The following is a 21,651-nucleotide window of genomic DNA, read 5'->3' as shown; positions in this document are numbered from 1 at the left end:
AATACTTGTGTGAAAGTGTGAAATTACTTATCCTATGCATGACCTTGTAACCTTATATATAAAATAAGACAGATAATAGAACCAACTTGACAGGGTCGTTGTGAAGCATAAATGAAGGTGTGCATGTGAGATATCTGGAAAATTGCTTGGCAATCAAGGCTTTGTAAGTGTCAGCTGTAATATTAGTGTTACTATTAATATCTTCTAGAGTTGTTGTAAGAGGTGCTATTATATGAAAAAATGGTGCTTCAAGGATTTTAAACTTTAGTGGATATGATACTTCTCTGATTCTCTCCACTCTACTATTCTCTCATGGCTTACCCTTTTCTGAAGGATTTAAAAAGCAGTGGAGGTGTCAGATTAGTGCATTAGCATTTTCTAGCATTGTCAATTACCATGTACATTCATCTCTTCCCCCTCCCAAGTTCATGCTTGCACAGAGACTAATATACTGATTATTTCCTATATACCAGGTGTTTTAGATTGTATTCTCTACCTCATTTAGTCTTTTTTTTTTAATTCTTTTGGGGCCTTACATTAGGTCTATGATCCATTTTGAGTTAATCTTTGTATATGGTTCAAGGTATGATCAGTTGTTCTTGCTATATTTTTGCACAGAGGCATTCAAGTTTTCTACATCATTTATTGGTCTGCAGTGCATGACATGTGGGATCTTAGTTCCCTGATCAGGGATTGAACTGTGCCGCCCTACACTGGAAGGGCAGAGTCTTGACCACTAAACCACTGGAGAAGTCCCTCTACTTCATTTAGTCCTTAGAACAACCTTGTGAAAGAGGCATTGTCTTCACCACTTTAGAGATGAGAAAACTGAGTCTCAGAGGGATGACAGAATTTGCCCAAGTCTGATCAGCTTTATACAGAAGAACCAGAATTTCTCCCTGAGTCTTCTGTGTGAACTTCAGAGCCCTTGCTCCCTCTGGCACATGATGTCCTAAGCACGACTCTTGTGATTCCAGCTGTCTAGGTGTTTCTATATATAAACCGAAGGTGTCAATGATCTAGAAATAGGCCATCCATCAGTGGGCGCCATCTGTAGGGCTGTGTCCCAGGGAGCAATGCTCAGTTCCAGTTGAGAAATTCCAATCCTACAAACTCATTAACTCCTCCCTTGCAGTCCTTTCTCCACCTCTAGAAGAGCTTCCATAGAGCTCCATCTAGTGCTTCTGGGCAGGGCCAGTCAGCAGGGCTGGGCGAGTAGGGACAAAGGGCAGGCTTCTCTGTATAGCATCTTCCCCAGCATGCTTTCCTGGTGGTACCCAAGGCCAGGTGGCAGTACTGGATGATGGCGAAAGCCAGAGAGGAGAATGAGTGTGACCCAACGTCTCCTGACAGATATATATGTTCCCACCCAAACCTAAAAGAGACAATCTCTTTTAAATTCACAAAGTATACATCTCATTATCCAAATGGACTTTCTTTCTCACCATTTATGTATGTATGTATTATCTTTGTTTTTTGTTTTTTTTAATTTCTCTGCCTTTGCCCAGGCTTCTCCCTCATCTTGTAACACCCTTCATATGTTTAAGTCTAACTAATATTTTTTTGAGACTTCCTCAACCTGAAGATTGTGCTAAGGGGTTCTACTCTGTGCTCATGGGGTCTACCTTATTTCAAAAATAATTATGTAGCTACAGTGATCAAGACAGTGTAGCACTGGGGAAATAATTGAATGAAATAGAAAAAAGATGCTAGAAATAGACCCACACAAATATATTTAATGTTTCACAAAGGGAAAAAGGAAACTCAGTGGAGGAAGAATACTTTTTTCAACAAATGGTATTGGAACAACTGAAAATCTACATCCACACACACACACAATGAACCTAGATACAGATTTATACTGTTCCCAAATATTAGCTTAAAGTGCATCATAGACCTAAATGTAGAACACAAAACTATAAAACTTTCAGAAGACAACATAGGAGAAAGTCTACATTTTTGGTTTGGTGATGACCTTTTAAGTACAACACCAGAATCATAACCATTGAAAGAAAAACGTCAGTAAATTGGATTACATTAATATTTAAAATTTCTGCTCTGCATAAGACACTGCTAGGAGAAAGAAAATACAAACTACAGGCAGGGAGAAAATATTTGTACAACACAAATCTGATAAAATGTTTCTTTAAAATAGTATGCAAAGAAATCCTAAAATTGAGCAACATGAAAACAAAAAAGTATAATATAAAAAATGGACTTGAAATATCAAGACATCTTACCAAAGAAAATATACAGATGGCAGATAGATATATGAAAAGATCCTCTCTATATGTGTTATAAAGGAAACAATGAGATATCACTACAAATCTATTGGGATGACCAAAATCCAGAAATACACCAAATTCTAGTAAGGAGGTGGAACAACAGAAACTCTGACTCATTGTTGGTGGGGAGGCAGAATAATGCAGTCACTTTGGAAGACAGTCTGGCAGTTTCTTATGAAACTGAACACCCTTACCATATATCCAGCAGCCATTCTCCCTGGTATTTACCCAAAGGAGTTGAAAACTTACGTCTGCATAAAAATTGCACATAGATGTTTATAGCAGTTGTATCCATAAAACACAAAACCTGGAAGCCACCAAGTTGTCTTTTGGTAGGGGAATGGGCAAATAAACTGTGGTATATCCAGACAATGGAATATTGTTCAATAGAAAAGAGCTATCATATCATGAAAAGACATAGAGGAATCTTATGTGCATATTGCTAAGTAAAAGATGTCTGGGGGAAAAGAAGCAACTACATAGTGTATGATTTCAAGTATATGACTTCCTCTGGTCAGGAGTATCTCCATTTCCTGAAAAAACGTACATTGTTAACTATTCCAGTGAGACTCTATGATAGCCGAAACTTCAGTAGCAAAAACAGCCTGATTGTCATCCATCTGCGGCAATGGCACCCCAGTCCAGTACTCTTTTGCCTGGAAAGTCCCATGGATGGAGGAGCCTGGTAGGCTTCAGTCCATGGAGTCGCTAGAAGTCGGAGACGACTAGCAACTTCACTTTCACTTTTCACTTTCATGCATTGAAGAAGGAGATGGCAGCCCACTCCAGTGTTCTTGCCTGAAGAATCCCAGGGCCAGGGGTGCCTGGTGGGCTGCCGTCTATGGGGTCGCACTGAGTCAGACACGACTGAAGCGACTTAGCAGTAGCAGCACTATCAATGTCAGTCTTACCTCTCAACTATCAAATTTCCCTGTTTCTCCCCATGTTCTCTGATGCTTTCTTAACCTCATCAACTCTGGATGGAGTTACAACAACAGCTTCCTGACTAGTGGTAGTGGATTTTGTGATCTGCCCCTTTCAGGGCAGACATTGCTACCCCTTTCAGGAGAAGCACACACATTTCCACAGCTTCCAGGAGTGGCGGCTACAGACAGCTGCTTGTTTTATATCTTCCCGATAATTGCTCTGAATGCTAATTGCTTTGTACAAGGTGACCTCCCTTCTCCAGTGTCAACTCACTGCTAGTGACTGGTTAATTCAAGGGCGTTCAGTCCCATGCCACGGTTTAAGATGTTGCTGAAAGGCCATCCACTCTTCAGAGCACCCTGTGGGATCCACCGAGGGCCCTGTTGTAACTGCATCACAATTCAACTTCTTTCCCTGCCAAATCAGGCTTCCTGTTCCCAGATGGTATTTCTGAGCACACTTCCTGGTAAACCACCGGCCAGCTAATACCACCTTAGTGTTTTTTCCCCCATGGAACATTGACTTAACTCTGTTCCAGGAATGGTCTGAAAAAGCAGATGCTAAAATAGGATATAGAGTTGTTTTACCCATTTGTTGACTGACAAGGAGGTTTCTGTCATGGATGATAACTGGAATACAAAAAGCCCCCAGAATGGGGTAACACGTTACTCTTAAAAAACACTCACTGGCGTTAAACTAGGTTGGGAGGCTTAGAAAGGCAGGAAACCCACTGGGGTATTTCAGAGGCACTACCGCGTGGTTTAACACATCTGGGGAGATAATAAACTTAAGAACAATGAAATAGGACAAGTATGCTATTGTGAATGGAGTCAATGCTTTGGTCTATTTTCCCATTATTTGCTGCTAGTATATAAAAATACAATTTAGGTTTTGTTTTATAGAAATCTTGTATCGTAGGAACTTGCTAAATTTACTGTTTCTCATAATTGTTTTGCAAAAGCCAAGAAGCTTTCAACATAAGCATTTATTCATCTGCAAATAGAAGTAGTTTAACTTTTGCCTTTTCACACATGGTTTTTTTTTCTTCCTTTTTTATGATGGCTAGAACCTCCAGTAAAATGTTAAATTTAAGGTAAGAGTCAGCATCCTTGCTTGTTTGCAATCTTAGGCAGAAAATATTTGATACTTCATCCTTAAGTATAATGGTAAATATAGATTATTTTAGAGTGTTCTTTATTAGACAGAGGAAGCTGCCTTTTATTTCTAGATTGTTGAGAGCTTATTTCATGAGTGGATTGTTGTCCTTTATCAAATGTTATTTATATATCTGTCAAAAAGATCATATTTTCTCCTTTATTCTGTATGACTGTGAATTGTATTGACTGGTTTTAAAATATTATATCACATTTACATTCTTAGGATCACAATACATTATCTCTTTTTATTCACTTCTGAAATCAGTTTGCTAATATTTGTTAAGAATTTTTATATTCATGACCATGAGGAATATTGCTCTGGAATTTTATTTTTTAATAAACTTCTTGTCAGATTTTAATATTCAGGTTATTCAGGTTTTACAATACAAGTTCTTTTCTGAAAAGTTTGTAAAAGATTCATATTCTTTTTTTCTGAAGAGTTCAAGATAGTTGACCAGTGAAGCCATTTAGAACTGAATTAGTGTTTGTGTGTGTCTCTGTGTATGAGTGTGTGTGTCTTTAATGGATATAAAGTTAGTCAGGTTTTCTCTTTCATTTTTGGTCCATTTTGGTAAATTGCATTTTCTGAAGTATTTGCCATTTCATCTTAGATGTCAAAATTATTGGCATAGAGTTATTAATAATCTCATTATTTTGATATATATGGGATTATAGTAATAATCCCTCTTCCATTTCTGTAATTTTTATTCTCTCTTTTTGTCTTCACCAGTTTAGCTAAGCTTTTATGAATTCTGGTGATTTTTTAAAGCTTCAAATTTTGGGTTTTTTTCCTCTATTGTTTGGCTGTTTTCCATTTCAATGATTTATGCTCCTATCTATATTATTTATTTCCTTTTACTTCCATTGAATTTACTATGCTCATTATTTCCCCTAACTTCTTAGGGTGGAATTTTAGTTCATTGTGTAGACTATTTACATTTATAACATTAGCATTTAAATCTATAAATTTCTCACTATTCATTGCTTTATTTGCATCACACATTATTATGTTTACATCATCTTTTATTTATTATTATTACCCCTTTTTCCTGTCTGCTTTTGAATTATTTGAATATTTTTAGAATCTAATTTATCTATAGGATTTTTAGCTTTACTTCTTTAGATTATTTTTTAGTGATTACTGTAGGGCTTGGCATATATATCTTTAATCTTTCACATTCTACCTACTGTTGATAGTAACATTTCACATAAAATGTAGAAACCTTGCAATCAGGTAGGTATATTCACCACTCTCATTCTATTTTATATACTATAGTTGTCATTATGTATACACATAATTCCAACAAAACAATGTTATAATTTTGCTTCATACAGTCATAAGTAAAATGAAGTAATTGAAAAGGGAACTACTCTCCCATTTTTGCCCAGTTATTGACTTCTTCAAATGCCCTTTGTTCCTTTTGAAGAACCAAATACCCATCTGGTATTGTTTCTTTTCAGCCCAAAGAACTTCCTCTAGTATTTCTGGTAATACAGGTTTCCATGAGACAAATTCCTACTCTTTTATATGAAATCGTTTTTCGTTCACTGTCTTCTGATCCTCATGGTTTCTGATGAGTAGTCTGTATTAATTCAAATCACAGTTTCTCTGTATGTACTGCTTCACTTCTCTCTGGCTCCTTTCTCTTCATGTGTGGTTTTCAATATTTTGACTATGGCATGTAGTGGTGATGTACCTAGGTGTGACTAACCCATAAGAATAAAGTGAAAAGTCACAGAAACTGTAAGCAGATATAGGCTACTGGGGAGCAATATTAATTTGGCTTCCACGGTGACACAGTTCAATGGCCTTGTTGAGAAAATCTACCACCCAATCCATTGGGCGAATGGATCTATGTCTGCACGGTAGGAAATGTGATTTCCAATGTGTTTGTGGTTTATCATTTAAAAGCAAAGTTTACTCTCAGTATGAAATACAGAAAATAGAAGCATAATGAAAGGAGCCTTGGACCTTGGATCTCACTCCAGCTCTAATATCCATTCATGGGGGCAAGCCACACTCCCCCACTGGGCCACCAATTTTTATGCATAAATCTGAGAGCTTCTAATAGGTAACTACTAAGCCTTTGACTGTGGGGATCACCACAAACTGTGGAAAATTCTTAAAGAGATGGGAACACCAGACCACCTGACCTGCCTCCTGAGAAATCTGTATGCAGGTTAGAAAGCCACAGTTAGAACTGGACATGGAACAATGGACTGGTTCCAAATAGGAAAAGGAGTATGTCAAGGCTGTGTATTGTCACCCTGCTTATTTAACTTATATATGCAGAGTGCATCTTGAGAAACACTGGGCTGGATGAAGCACAAGTTGGAATCAGGGTTGCTGGGGGAAATATCAATAACCTCAGATATGCAGATGACACCACCCTTATGGCAGAAAATGAAGAAGAACTAAAGAGCCTCTTGATGAAAGTGAAAGAGGAGAGTGAAAAAGTTGGCTGAAAGCTCAACATTCAGAAAACTAAGATCATGGCATTTGGTTCCATCACTTCATGGCAAATAGATGGAAACAGTGATAGACTTTATTTTTTGGACTCTAAAATCACAGCAGATGGTGACTACAGCCATGAAATTAAAAGATGCTTACTCCTTGGAAGAAAAATTATGACCAAACTAGACAGTATATTAAGAAGCCGAGACTTGACTTTGCCAACAAAGGTGCATCTAGTCAAGACTATGGTTTTTCCAGTAGTCATGTATGGATGTGAGAGTTGGACTCTAAAGAAAGTTGAGCATTGAAGAATTGATCCTTTTGAACTGTGGTGTTGGAGAAGACTCTTGAGAGTCCCTTGGACTGCAAGGAGATCCAACCATTCCATCCTAAAGGAAATCAGTCCTGAATATTCATTGGAAGAACTGACACTGAAGTTGGAACTCCAATACTTTGGCCACCTGATGCGAAGAAGGGACTCATTAGAAAAGACCCTGATGCTGAGAAAGATTGAAGGCGGGAGGAGAAGGGGACGATAGAGGATGAGATGGTGGGATGGCATCACTGACTCAATGGACATGAGTTTGAGTAAACTCCAGGAATTGGTGATGGACGGGGAGGCCTGGCATGCTGCAGTCCATAGCGTCACAAAAGGTTGGAAACGACTGAGTAACTGAACTGAAGTGCTTTATTCTTTCTATGTTCCTAGAACTGTTTAAGGCTGCAAAGGCTCAACAGTAGAAAACGACTGGGTGGATTTTGCCAACATCTGTTATAAACCCACATTGCTGCATTGTGCTCCTTAGCTGATGAAGGAAAGTAGAGATTTTCATCTTCAAACCAAATATAAAATTAAGTCATCTCTTCATTGAACTTCTTAACCATGTTACTTTTGAAATTAAAGGGTCTAGCATATCCAGCCTTCCCAGATGAATTTGTGGCTTTTTGTTTCTTAGTGGAGTACAATCTGTCCCTATGTCTTATTTTTTTTATGGTTAAAGATGTGCTCCTTGTGTAAACAAACTCTTGTAGCCATAGTAACAGGAAGCAAAGTTACCCAGGCAGTGATTAATTGGGCCAGGAAATCTTTTTATCTGAAAAGTCTATACATTTGCTGTTTTGATTAGGTTTAATTTCTGTAGAAACTTTGGTTCTTTTAGATAGAAATACAGACAGGGAGGCCTACACTGGTTATTAAAAGTTTTAACTTATTTAAATAGGATAAATTAAAAAGTTTAAAGTTGCATTGGAGATCAATTTCTCTAATTTTCTAAGGTGACTATAGCCTATACTAAAATGAGTGAACTAAGGGAATAAGTTGGAAAAGTATTTATTGATGGCTTTCCCTGGTGGCTCAGATGGTAAAGCATCTGCCTGCAATGTGGGAGACCCGGGTTCAATCCCTGGGTCGGGAAGATCCCCTGGAGAAGGAAATGGCAACCCACTCCAGTACTCTTGCCTGGGAAATCCCATGGACAGAGGAGCCTGGTAGGCTACAGTCCATGGGGCCGCAGAGAGTCGGACACGATTGAGCGACTTCACTTACACTTTCACTTTCTAAGTGTCCGGTCCTTTATATGTGCTACCGAACACTTCTAATCAGACAACTGTGTAGGAGAGTTAGATTTATTTGTACTTTAGAGATAAAATTAAGGCTCAGAGACATTAAATTTCTTACTCAAGGTCACATGCTGCTGCTAGTTTATAAGCTGTTGTGTGTAGTTTATAAGCTGTAGAGGCAAGATTCAAATCCACAGTATTTGAACTTCAAACACTAAAGTGTCTGTTTTTTGCACTGGGCCATGTTTCTTCTTGCTATATTATAATATAATTTTATAGAAATAGGCTAGAACATGAGTTTCATGATTCCAAGACAAATGTTTTCCCATAAACTGTATTATTCCTCTTTCTGACTCTCCTTAATCTTAGTGTGAGTTTCTCCAAAGTCTAAAAATAATGAGAAAAGAGACATTAACAGTGGTTAATACTTATTAAGGGACTGTTGTGTACCTGGGGCAATACTAAATAATAGATTACTGTATTCATTTCTCAAATAGACCTTTAAGTTTAGTATCATGAATGTTCTTTTATGCAGGTACAAAATGGAAGCTTACAAAAGTGAAATAATTCTCCAGATTCCCTGGAAGTGCTGAGACGGAAGGGCACCACGCAGAGCAGGTCAAGGTAGTTCCTACACTGCAGAGGAAGTTGCTTCAGATGACTTGTTTGGTTCTTCTAAACACAAAGATGCTTTGGTTATTCTGAGAGTAAGATGATGTTCAAATGCATGCTCAAAACCAGTGGTTTTGGTGGTCTTGACATGTGCAGACTTATCAAGACGATGTACAGGTGTGAATTTTTTTAATTTTAAGGATATGTTGCAAACTGGTGAGATGGAAATCCGGATGTAGTTAAAACATGAGATCTTCCTCTTGGCATTTTGTTATTCTGTGGAGTCACAGCTATTGATAAGAGAGTTTATTTCTCTAGTCCTCAACTCCCTCTTTATTTTATGGAAGGGGTTAAACTAGATGAGCTCCAAGATTTCTTCTAGTTTTCTACATTCTAGAAGTATATTATTCTATTCTGTCTCTCCCCTCCTCCCTCCCTATCCATCTCTCTGCTTCTGTCTACTTTCCTGCCTTCTATAAAACATGTTGTCAAGATGACATCACTGATTAAAGTTATTTCAAATAAGGATACTAACAGCCACATGTGACTATTTAAATTTACATAAGTAAATTTAACAAAGAAGACATTTTGCTCTGGACCCCCAGAAACCCTTCTCATATTTTAGTGATTACTTTATCACTCTCTCCAGAGCAATTTATGTACAGGAACGTGCCCCAGAATTTTAAACGTTTATGCAACTGCACAAAAGATAGCCTGCCTTTATTGATATTAATGAGAGGTCACAAATTTAAACTGTGAACACCCATAAAGCAATCCAAATGGTGCTAATTGACACATTTATCTGTATCTATGGATGGGAGATAAAGTACTGGACTTGGAAACAAACAAAAGACCAGTCTTAATTTTGCTTCTTAGTGGTGTGTTACCTTGGGTATATAACTTAATCTCTACTGACTCGCAGTTATTTTCATTTGCAAGTGAGAGATAACATTTGCTTTGTCCTGTGTCTGCAGTGAACATGAAGAGAGATATTTGAGGGAGGATGAATTGAACTTCTGATCCAGTGCTGGTTCATAATCAGCATCAGATGTTTATGAATATGACTCCAGGCAAAGTTGTGAGATGCGTTATCCAGCGATCTCCCAACAGCATGTTTCTGTCTCTTGCATGGTTCACTCTGTCTGTGTGCTATTCCCTACAACATCTTACCCTCACAAACATACACCATGACACAAATGATGTGCAGAAGCTCAGACCTCACCATTGGATTGGAGATGCAGGTGTCTGCATTCTCACTTAAACTCCATTCATTCTCAGAACACAATTTGCCTAGATTTTACCTTGTGGAGCCCCTTCTTTGCCATTAAATGATCCTCCCTTAGCAGCTATTGAGTAGCTAACTTATCCTTTTCCTTGGCTGCTTCATCTAATTTATTTGTGTTCTGCAGACTCCCAACTGTCCAGGTCACACATACTCAGCAGCTCAGAAAGTAGTCTAGCAAATGGATTGTTGCTAATGGGTTCTCACAACTGTAGTTGACTATGACTTATTTTATTATGCCTAGAAGCAGCTGTTTTACCATTGGAGCTATCTGTTCCTCATACAAACACATTATAGTCTCCTCTTGTAGTAGCGATAAAGGTAGCACAAGGAACTAAAATCCATACAGCTCTTACAGACATTATTGCTATTCACATTTTATGTGAACATTGACTCACTTCATTATTCTTCCACTCCCCACCTTGATGGAAGTGGCTTCCACTCCTACTCCCTATTAAACCCTGGACTAAGTCAAATCTAGGTCCACTAATGTTGAGGGTTGGAATTCTGTCTGTTCATTTGTGTATCTGCAGCATCTAGTATAGATCCTAGTGTACAGGATAATGCTGAAAGAAAGAGAGAGGGGTAGAAGGATAGTGAAGGAGAAAAAGATAGAAAAGAATTAATTAATATTTGAGTTGCAAAATGGCTGGCTCCAAACTATAGCTGTGAAAGAGCTATAAGTCTGTGAAAGAGCTAAAAGAGATCCAGGTCCTTTGGTTCATAACTATTTAATGTGAGCCTGAATTCTGATATATTTTCCTGTGTGTGTGTGGTTATGTGTGTATGTGGTTATATGTGTATGTGTACGTTCGCACATACTCAGTCATTAACTAACTCTTTGCAACCCCATGGACAGTAGCCTGCCAGGTTCCTCTATCCTTGTGATTTCTCATGAAAAAACATAAGAGTTGGTTGCCATTTCCTTCTCCCGGGGATCTTCCTGACCTAGGGACCAAACCTGTGTCTCCTGCATCTCTTGCATTGGCAGGCAGATTCTTTACTACTGTACTACTTGGGAAGCCATATTTTCCTCTATATTTAGGGAATCTTTATGAGAAGGTGTAAACCCTGAAAGAATCTTTTATTGGATAGAGTCTGTTCAATTCAATAGAAAAACATTGAACATACCCTTGTTCCTGTCACTGCTTCACTCTGGAGCTACGTAGATAGCACAGAGATTGCTCCAGCCCTCTGGAAGATAAGTAACATTGAAGACCATGCAGACCTACACACATTATCAATATAATTCAAAAAGGATATCATATGCATGTCTGACACAGAGTTAGCACCATGGAAGATGTTTAATCTATCACAAGGAAACTGTCTGGAGAGGATGTTTAAGTTGTATTGTCACAGTGTCATTGTTTTGTACATAAGGACACTGAAGGTCAGTGATGTATAAGATATATATATATATACACATATATATATATCTAATAAGAGATAAGAATTAGAATTTGTTTTGTTGTGTTTTTTATATTTATTTTGGCTGTGTTGGATCTTAATTGTGGCATGTGAGATCTTCAATATTTGTTGCAGCATGCAAGATCTTTCAGTTATGCCTTGCAAACTCTTAGTTGTAGCATATGGGATCTAGTAACTCAGGCCCTCTGCTTTGGGAATACAGTCTTAGCCACTGGACCACTAGGGAAGTCTCAAGAATTAAAATTTGAACCAATGAAAGCTGACCAAAAGTTTATGTATTAACCACTATTAACCAAAAAGAAACAGAGCTAGTAAATTTCTTCTGCTAACTTTGGATTGTCCTAAGGTAGGCAGGCAGTTTGGGGCTTTCCCTGATGGCTCAGTGATAAAGAATCCACCTGCCAATGCAAGAGAAGTGAGTTTAATCCCTGGTTTGGGAAGATCCTCTGGAGAAGGAAATGGAAACCCCTTTCAGTATTCTTGACTAGGAAATCCCATGGAGAGAGGAGTCTGGTGGGCTACAATCCATGAGGTCACAAAGAGTCAGACACAGCTTACTGACTAAATAACTACAACAGGAAGGTTGTAGTATGCTTGAATCAACAACCCAGTTTCTTTGCTCCAGCCCAGGGAAACCGTTCAGAATGTCAACAGAAATGTATTTCTTTGGACCTCTCTAGTGTCTACAAATCCAGTGGGCTGCTTTTGTTTGTGCCAGACATATCCGAAGACAAGTCATAGACCCATCTCATACCTCCAAGGTCCCTTAAAATAGACAAGTGTACCACATTCCTCTAGGGTCCAAAGAGCCCAGCAGACAGAGCTGGGAGAGCTCTGTGACCTGCAGCTCTCTTCCCACCCTTGAGGACCACACTCTGCTCTTGTCTTCTTGCCTCATACCATGCTCTAAGAGGCTGTTTAGCCTTGGTCAGTTTCCATGGCAACCACTTCTCCCACAGTACTATCTTTTTATTATAGGAATTGCTAAAAGAATAAAAAAATATTTGGAAAATAATTAGGAGATTTTATTGCAAGCTTTCTCTAGAGTGTGGCAGGTAGGGAAAGAAGTATAAGGTGAAAGCTTTAAGACTCTAGCAAAAAAGAAAAAAAAAAATTCACAGCACTGTAGGCAATTGTATTAATGCAAAAAATGTAATCTCATAGCCAAAGTAGAGTGTAATTTCCTGTCTCCGCTGTGGGAATACGTGCATTTTCATTTTTACTTGTGGATGGTTATGAGAGGTAGGTGAAAGAGGTTTTACACATGGTATGTTAGTTCTAGACATGATTCTGTCTGGATTAACGAAATTAAAGTGTTCACAGAATTTAGTTGCTGATGGTTGTTGAATCAACAAAAAGCCCTACATCTTTGTTTGGTGTTGATCAATACAGAACTGCTTCATCTAGGGGTCTAAACTTGAAGGCAGTAAAAGCTCCTTTGGGGAGCCTTGGAAATAAGATGAGGTAAGAGTAATCACTGAATTGGGAGTCAGGATACCTATTTTCTATCCCCCAGATAGTAAGTTTACTAGCTGTGTGATCTGGAGCAAGGCATCTAAACTCCCTACTATTCTGTTTCCCCATCTATGAAAGAAGCAGCTTAGATTTCATGGTTCCAGCAAGTTCTGAGAATCTTGAGCCTCCATATTTGTGAGTTCTGGGGTGCTTGATCAGGATGGCAAGGAAAGAAAAAGTAACCAAAAAAGGTCTGATAATGACAATAGTGGATGGTGCTTTCTAACAAAATGAGATTTTTGTGTTGGACAGGGTGTTATAGCATTTATGGGCATTACCTCACCAAATTTCATGATCAAGTTATGAGGGACTGATTACTGCCCCCATTTGGCAGATGAAGAAGTTGAAGACTAAGGAGATGGAGCACAGAGTTAGTAAATCACAGAGCTAACCTTCAAACCCAGGTCTGCCCTACCCAAATGGAGAAACAAAACTGCATCCTAGCCTTGCCATGAGAGACAAAATTAAGACTGACTCCTTGTATCACCTTGAACACACACATGGAATATCCAATTTATGTTAATCACCAAATCCAAAACGCTGAGGAAAAACCGAAGTGCCCTCATTGCAGGAAACCATACTCCAGGCAAAGTTATCTCTCTGCATCATTTACGTGCAGTTAGGGAGTGCCTGGCTAGATGCACCTGTGAGAGCAGAACCTGGGAATCAGAAGAACACCGTTCAGGTTGGAATCCAGATTCTCTTACTGCCACACCCCACACCACCATTCTCCTGAAAACAGAGAGACAGCATATGCAGTGCCCTCTGAGAGATCTCTTGAGGATAGGGTTTCTGTGACCTGAGCACCTAGAGCAGAGGTGGTCACCAGTGACATCTAAAGAAGATTAATACTCTATAATCATCAATTTTGATTCTAAGCTACTGATCTTACTCAGTTGGCTCTGGGTCTCTAGTTTATTGCACCCAGATTTCCCTCTGTTATAAAAACCACTGAATACCTTCACAATACTGCTATGTATGCCCAGGGTTTACCTACATCTCAGTTGCCCAAAAGAGTCCCAGTCTGTTGTACTTGTGTAACTGTAATGGTAATAGTGACCTTTCTACTTTCAAAAATACATATTTCAAAAGTTTGCACAATAAATTATATGGTTCACCTGGTGTGCCACACCATTACCATTGACCTTCATACTCTCATTGGAGATACAAAGAGACTCTGAAGACATAAGCAAGGACTTCATAAGGGTTTGAAAATTATTAGTAGCATGGAAGGGACAGTTTTTCTAAAGAAAGAAACAGAACTCAGAACTAATAAAGAGAATCAAGCTGCTTATCATCAATATTATTAAAAGGTGGATTTCTTGGAATGAAGCACTGATAGGTAGGAATGCAGTGGGAGACATCACAAGGTAACTTTCTGATCGGTAGTTGTAAATGATAAGGTATAAAGCACAAAGAAGGCAAGGGGAGGCCAAAGCTTGTGGCAGGTGGCATGTTAACAGATGGCAGAGAAAACCAGAGCTGCTTAGCTTTTAAGCACCTGTTGTTTAACTCAAAGCGGATAATTTTCAAACTACAAGGCATAGAACAGATGCAGTTAGTCGGCAATTGAAGGCTACAATAAGATGATAAGATAATTAGGGAGCAAGCCCTACCTTCTTTATATTCATTCCAGTTTCCAGATGCAGACAGATTATTCCAAGGTACCAAAACATCTTGCTAATATGAGTAGAGAGGAATTGCAAGTCATCTTGTAGAATCATGTGGAAGGAAAAAGTATTAGAAAAAACAGAAATGAGCAAGTGCTACCCTGAATTCTGACAGATTACAGAACCAACAAAGAGTTAAGATCTTTTATCAACCCCAAGAAAAATTCTGGGATAGATTTTATATATATACACACACACACACACACATATATATATACATATACACAGTATGTAGTTATAACACATCAAACCAATGGGTGTTCTAGAAAGCCCATATGAGTACACTTGGAATAATTTAAGGTTTTATTTCCTAGTTTGATGAAGTCATTAGAATATTTGAAGAGAAGAAAGACATAACTTTTACATTGCTTTGATGTTAGTGATATATATGACAAGGTCTCCCCTGATAGTCTTTATCAACTTGCTATAAAAGCGAATGCTATATAAAGTGAATCATACTTCTTATACTACTCCCAGAAGATCATTTGATATTGTTGTTCAGTAACTAAGTCGTGTCCAACTCTTTTGTGACCCCATAGACTATAGCCAACCAGGTTCCTCTGTCCATGCGATTTTCCAGGCAAGAATAACATACTGGGTTGCCATTTTCTTCTCCAAGGGAACCTTCCCAACCCAGGGATCAAATCCACATTTCCTGCATCAGCAGGTGGATTCTTTACCATTGAGCCACCTGGGAAGCCCAGAAGATCCTAGTTTCTTCCTATTAACAGAAAAGTTATAGTCCAAGGTAATACAGGAAGAATTTGAGGAGCCAGGTTTCAAACCCAGGCAACAAGGTCTTAAAATCCATTCATTAGGTCACTATGTTACAATGCCTCTCCATTCCATAAGATGTAGACACATCTTTAATAAATGTACAGGTGGCATAAAACCAGAAGAAAAGGCAAACGACAGAATCAATGTTTGGAAACATCCAGAATGTTTCTGGATGTTTGGAATATGGTTCAAAACTTTGCGAAAAAATCCAACAAATATTTCTTAATTCTCTGTGTTGGTTTTACTCTAGATACCATTAACAGAAAAACTTCATTAGCAAATGATTCCCATTCTCATGAACTTTCTATAGTAAAGCCCATGTTCCATGATTAAGAAAAAACAAGGGTAAGTATAGAAGTCTAAAGTGCAAACTTTGGAATCAGCCAAAACTGGACTTAAATTTATATCAACTGCAAATCATATCAACTCACCCATATTATTTAGCCTTGAAGCAAAAAACAAACAAACAAAAATCATCTATGTCAGTCCAAACTTGTTAACCAAGACTAATGAGAGATGAACCAAGAATAGCTTTCAATTCAGGATGAAGAAAGCTGCCCTAACAATTAGAGCAGTGATAAATAAAAGCTGTGGCATCTTCAGCATTGGATGCACTTACTTGGAAATTAGATGATTGTCTTCCATTGAGTTCAGAACCTATTCACTTTCCCCATCTCCTTCCCTCTCTTAATATCCTTGATATCCTCAGGGAAAATTGAAAACCCTTGACCTCCCTCCCCATTTTGTCTTCATCTCTTTCCCCTTTTGGTTCACTCTCATCAGTGCCAAGTGATCTCTTTCCCTCTTACCTTACCTTTTCCCAGTGCTGGAGAGCGCCATCATACAGTTTGGTAATGCCACAGCATGGACTGCCTGAGGTCATAGTACCTGGCTTCAAGTCTTAGCCCTGACTTCTTTGTGTTTGTGACCTTGAGAAAGTCTTTAAACTCTTTGAGCCGTTTTTGTAAAATGAGAATGAACAATGGTTCACACACTAGTATGGTAGTTCACTGTGATTTTACATTGAAGACTTATTCAGAAGTCGGATATATATTTGCCTGTTTATTGTGAATAAAAATGGGTTGGAGACTATGGCTTGAGATATTATCAGAATCAAGGTTTTTCTTGTAACTCCTGAGGAACAGACATCTCTGTAGAACTACTGGCCTCCTCAGTCTAGCCTAGAGCATGGAGGAAACAAGAATCTGTGAGTCTCAAAAAAAAGCTCCTCTGCAAAATTAGAGATAAAAGAAGGCTAGATGATGCATATTAATACCTTACTAACTTCACAAACCCACTAAATAAACTTATTCCTGTGGAAAGAAGTGAAAGCAGGAATGGAGGAAAGGGCCAATGCTTCTTCCAAGAGAATGATGCAGAGTCAATTTTATGGGCCCAGACAAACACTCTAAAAGAAAACAGTACCGCCTACACAAAAAGGCAATAAATAGGAATCCAGGTATAGGATGCTATGGTGTTCTAGGCTGTACACAAAGAGAGCTTTGCTGGTGGATGGAGTCTGTGGGGAAAAAGAAAAGAGGTTGTCTGCTTCAGTATTTTACTAGAGCAAGTGAAATCATAAAATCTATTTAGTCTAGTACCTGAGACTGCCCATGTACAGAGAAGCAAAAGTTTAAGGTAAGTCACTTCAATTCATGGATGATGATGTTATTGATGGAGACAGAAAGTCAGGATAATGAAAGCAGTTTGCAATAAATGTACACATTTTCAACTTTTTCTGATTATTTTACCAGTGCCACTTATTGATGTTGACTATCCCTCTCTTGTGCTATTTATGCTTTGCCAACATGTGAGTGCAACACATCTTAAAATTTTTATTTACCTAATAGTTTTGCTATAGAGTTCTCAGTCAAAAGGCATTATTCAGAGATCAAAGCATTCAAGGGAGATGCTTCATGCCAGAAGATTCAAGTATTGTAACTTCAGATACTGCCTAACATATTATTTTAATATCATTATCATGCTGCTGCCTTCAATGAGGTTTTGCTGCAGCTGGCTTTTTTCATTTGTTGTTTTTGGGTTATAATAGAATATAGTAGCTTCCAAGGACAAAAAAAAATCAATATACACTGCTAAAAATACCTTGGTATTATCCCAGCTTGTAGTCCTGCCAGCCTTAAAAGGGAAGGAAAGAACAGCAGAGATAGGTTTTCAGGCCTTGGCGTTTAAGGATTCTATTTGATGATTTCCAAATCAATGTACCAGAAATCTGGGCTGTGTTTCTTTTCTAAGAACGGCTCTCCTGCCTTGTTTCTCAGTAGCAGAAAACCCATAGTAGATGCTACACTGTTGAGGTTCCACTGTGCATTTCTCTGTGTCACACCACTTTCAGATTCTTGCTCACAAGGCTGGGCACAGTTAAGTTCCACGGAAGGGGCGTATGAGTGTGTGTGCTGGGGACTGGGGAGGCACGTGGGCGTTGACTGTTCCCAGAAGCTCAATTTCAGAAATTAGGGGAGTCTGGGAGTAATGCCCAGAAGCACAAGTTAAAAACTCCTTTTCTCAGCCTCTGTCCAGGCAATGAGGAACTTTGCTCCTTGGGATTAGTCCAAAATGCTCTCTGGCTTATGACGTTTTCTTGAACTAGAGAAAGTATTTTTTGGTAAATGTGCCTTCACTACTGCTGATGGGAGAAACTGGAAGTTGACAGGGGTTGACATCCAATTTTATATGATTAAGCTAAAAACAACTAGTGAGACCCTTTCAGATGTCCAGAACTTTATTAGGCCCTGTGGGGAATGGAAAATTTCAACAGGACTCTCATTCCCCTAAAATTCAACTTATGCTAATAGTTAGCATCAAATTATGAGTCTTGGGTGAGTTTGTGGCAGAATTCAAAGGAAACTATCATAAGTACCATCTAGATTAGCTTTTTGGAGAAGGTGGTGAGTGTGATGAGACTTTAAGAATGAATAGGATTTGAATGAAATGACATATAAGACATGTTGACAATAGCGGGTTACGGGTTCTTCTGAATAACTTGAGCCATCTAGGGCTGAGCTTATTGTTTCGAATTACTTAGTGCAGTTATTAAAATGCCATTTGAGCCAGAATTGATTTAACTAATGAGTTCTGAAATCAACTAGGCCTAGATTTTAAGCCTGGATTTTCTCTCCTACAGTCCTGGGTGAATTAACTTAACTGTTATCAACTTCACATCCCTGAAATAGGTAAGTGATACATACCACATGAGGTAGTATCGCAGAAAAAAATTGATCATTTAGTTTTTCAACTACTATTCTTTATGCCATCTTTGTACCAGGTATATAAAATTCAAAAATTCTAGGCACTAAATTATAAATGTAAACAGACAAAAATGATTATGTAACTTGTCCACCTCACGGCAAAAAAAAAAAAAAAAATGATGGCTTTTAATTTGATGCTTTGAGCTTTATGGAAGAGGAGCTGAAGTGGGAGGAATTGTGATTAAGAAATACAGATCCATCCTGGGTGAGTAGAATAGAGTAAGGGTGAGCAGAGAGGCCAGCTAAGAAGCTACTGTAACAGACCACATAATAAGAGTGTCAGCTAGGGTGGGGGCAGTGAATAAGAAAATTGCTGAGGGAAAGAGTTCAGTGTGGCACATTCTCCCCTAGAATTTTATGCCAACATATCCAAGAATAGTTCTGAGTTCCCAGTCTCACCCATCACGAAAGAATCATCACTAGACTTTCCACTGAGTATATATTAAGGCATCCTGACCTTTATTTACTTCTGAGAACAGCAGTTTTCCCAGGATCCCAGTTGGGAAAGAGGCTTATAAATAAACCATTTTGCCTGTTCACTGAACTAGACTGTCATTTGCAACAATATGCTGACTCAGGTGATGCTGAGTGAGTCCGACTATTAATGTGAAGGTCTTTGAGGGGAAAAGAAACAACACTGCTCTTCCCCTTAAGTCAGAGGAAGGAAAATCAAGGAGGCTGTGGTTTCAGCTCATTAAATGATCCCAAGTGTATTCATCAAATGCCTTGTCAAAAGTTGTATTATCGACAAAGGGATTCTTTTTTCTCTAATTGTGTATAGCTTGGAGCCTAAGAAATGGCCTGTTCTAGAAGCAAGTAAACCCTTTCCTCCCTGCAAAGGTAGCAATTCTTGATTTTTAAATCGTAAGTACACTTGGAGGAAGAAAGCAATGACAATAGCAACAGTAAACAGTGTTTATGGAGCTCTTACCAAGTGCTGGGGCACTTACCATTTGTTAGGTGCATTGTACACCTGAATTAATTCAACTAACAATTAACAGAAAACTTACTATTATGCCCCACTGTAAGAAACCCAGAAACTTGATTAAGAATAACAGAATAGCTATTATTAAGAAAAGACCAACACCACCTTAAAGTAGATGCTTACAAGGAAATGTTAAACTATCCTTTTCCAGCAAAATACTGATAAGAACTTGACAGGAGCCTACTCTCTGCCACAGGGAAGCCTGACTTGAAATCCTGGAAATGCTCTGGAAAAATTGCAAACTCTCCTCCTGTTTTCTAAGTCAGGACCTCCTGCTGCACCCTTTTTTTCCTTCCCCTTTTTAATTTCATAACTTTTTGCTCCTTCTTGTCATCATTTCCAGTTCACCCTCATCATCACCATCCAATCCCTTTCCTCTTTTTCTTAATATTTATTTACTTTTAATTAGTTGATGATTGGTTTACAAAATTGGTTGGATTTCTGTCACACATCAGCATGAATTAACCATAGGTGTACATATGTCTCTTCTCTCTTGAATTGCCCATTCCCACCCCTCTAGTTTACTACAGAGCCCCAGTTTGAGTTCCCTGAGTCACACGGAAAATTCCCACTGACCATCTACTTGCATATGTTAGCATATATGCATCCATGCTACTCTCTCACCCTCTCCTTCTTCTCTCCAACCCTTGTCCATACGTCTGTTCTCTGTGGCTGCGTTTCCATTGCTACTATGCGAACAGATTAGTCATGAATCCCTTTCCTCCTATTTCCCTCTTCTCCACCCTGCCAGGGAGCTTAGTAGTACAGCTTGGTGAAACCACAGAGTGAGCACTGCTCTGGGGTCATAGAGTCTGTGTTCAAATCTTGGCTCTGATCTATATTATCTGTCTGACCTTGACAAAGATCTTCAACCTGAAGCTCATCTGTAAAAGGAGTGAACAGTGCTTAACAAACTAGTGTAATAATTCAGTGTGATTTTAAGTAGATAGGAAAATAGAGACACACACATACATATCTATATAGATATATAGGCATATGCAGTATATCTCTATATCTATATCTACATGTATGTAAATGTTGATATATACACATATAGTTGAGACATAAATCACAATCTGTAATTTTCTTAATTAGCTATTTATTTACCTATTTAACACTTTTCTACTTCAAAACTGCAAGCTGCAGTAGGAAGGGAAATTGGTCTGTCTTGCTATTGTATCATCCTCAATGCCTAGAACGGTTTCTGTGATATAGTACATTATTTTTTAAATATTTTTGTAAATAGTAAATGGATGGATTGCTGATGCTTAATAAATGTTTGTTTCTTTCTGAGCTTCAAGCAAACATTGGGGAGTTTTGCTTCTGTTCCTAAGCTGCAACCTGGAGGAAAATTGCATATTCACACTAATTGACTTCATAACAAATTTATGATTTCCAGTCTCAGCTAGGCTCTAAGTGTTTCTTAATAACTCTTTAATGTGTGTCTATTCAATACCCTTTCTTTTTTTTTTTTTCCCAAAACAGCTCTTTATAACGTCTTTTCTTGAGTTTTCTCATTCTCCATCTACTCTCCCTTCTATCCATCTGCAGAGAAAAATCAGAGCCCCTCTGGCTTCACTCAGCCTTTGCTGTCCCTTCAGCTTTGTGATGGCTAATTTTTTGTGGGAAGTTGACTGGGTTAAATGATGCCTAAATAGATGGTAAAACATTACTTCTGATGTGTCTGTGAGGGTGTTTCTGGAAGACTTTAGCATTTGACTCCCAAACTGAG

This window comes from Odocoileus virginianus, chromosome 15, assembly GCF_023699985.2.
Source record: "Odocoileus virginianus isolate 20LAN1187 ecotype Illinois chromosome 15, Ovbor_1.2, whole genome shotgun sequence".
Taxonomy (NCBI): domain Eukaryota; kingdom Metazoa; phylum Chordata; class Mammalia; order Artiodactyla; family Cervidae; genus Odocoileus; species Odocoileus virginianus.
Note: the sequence above shows the minus strand (reverse complement) of the source record.